A 1,716-nucleotide genomic window follows, 5' to 3' on the forward strand; every position below is an offset into this window, starting at 1 on the left:
CAAATTTGACACAAATCTAATACCTTCTCTTGATGAGAATGTGAAAATTAAAATTTAAAGATGGCACAAATAATTGTCTAAATTTAAAAACTATTCAAATTATCCCATTTAATTTAAGGACATGTGATACTTACAGTTTCCCCTGTTTTTTTCCACAAAAATGAAAATTTTTTAAAACTGAATTCGTAGACGCTATAAAATATCATAACGGACGTCCTCGGACTCTTTTTTGAGGGATAATAAGAAAAAAAATTTATTGTGCTAAATAAAAATTTTAATGCATATGTATTATTTTGAGGTTACGTCTTTTTTCATCTCTGCCTTTCCGATAATCTGGAAATTAATTATGAAATAAACTTTTTTGATTGCCTGCAAAAAGGGTTAGTTCCGGGAGATTAGTTACTATGTTTATTTTCAAGTCCAAAGTTTTGGGCCAAAAATATTGTGTAGTTTGGAAGTAACGCACAGGATAATTGTAACATACATAACCTCCAAATGTCCACACGTTGTTAGCAATATCAAAACATTTTTTGAAAAAAAAAACACAACTAAAGTGTGCAGGGACGTCCGTTAGCATGTTCGCTATCATTTCCCAAATTTTTAAGACAAAATATTGATTATTCTAGAAAAAAAGCCGTCGGAACCTAAAACTGGTAAAATCGATACTAATTCCTAAGCGCTATGCAAATTAATCAGATTTTTCTAAATTAAAACTTTTTTGAATTAAACCAAAAAAAAAGTGTGTGGGGACGTCCATTAGCATGGTCGCTATCATGTCCCAATTTTTTTAAGACAAAATATTGATTATTAAAGAAAAAAAGCCGTCGGAACCTAAAACTGGTAAAATCGACAATTTTCTAAGTATCACATGCCCTTAAATAAAAATACATATTATAATATATATAATTTTAAAAAAAGGTTAAACAACCACTGCAGGATCCCTCTGGGAACAACTGTCATCTATGAAAATGATATTAGTCTGTCATCGATAGATGTGTCTATACAGACGCAGCATCCTACCAGCGCTGATTCCATGGCCTGGAGTGACTACCGGAAAAGGTTTCGATTCAGCCTCCTATAGACTTATCATATATCCCTCATAGCAATAGGATATACCGGAATATTTTATTTAATCCCATTTATCTCCCAGGTTGTCCAAAGGATATCCCAGGGATAACCCATCGGATATCCCGCAAGGCGGAAATTTGGATATCCCAGGGATAACCCCAGGATATCGCTGAGACATTTACGGGATATTCAAATATCCTAAGTAGGATATAGAAAAATAATGTATGTCCTAATTCGGACATTTGAATATCCCGTAAACGTCCCAGGGATATCCTGGATATCCTGGGTTTATCCTTGGGATATCCAAATTTCCGTCTTGCAGCATATCCGAAGGGTTATCCCTGGAATATCCTTGGGACAAATTGGGAGATAAATGGGATGAAATGGGATATCCCGGTATATCCTATTGCTGTGAGGGGTATGCTGGGTAGAAATTGCCTATTTACGCCTAAACTAAATATTGGCTCTTACGAGGCAGCAGCCAGATTTTCTAGCTGGAAGAATCGAGGCTTTCCATCTGCTGGCCCTCGACAGGTTATTGTCGTGTGATTATTATTATTATTATTATTATTACACCATTAAGCCATTTCCCTTTCGGGGTAGGCGTGACTCACTCGGCAGGGGAAAGGAGTAGTGTGTGGAAGGGAT

This window comes from Belonocnema kinseyi, chromosome 3 (genome assembly GCF_010883055.1).
Source record: "Belonocnema kinseyi isolate 2016_QV_RU_SX_M_011 chromosome 3, B_treatae_v1, whole genome shotgun sequence".
Taxonomy (NCBI): Eukaryota; Metazoa; Arthropoda; class Insecta; order Hymenoptera; family Cynipidae; genus Belonocnema; species Belonocnema kinseyi.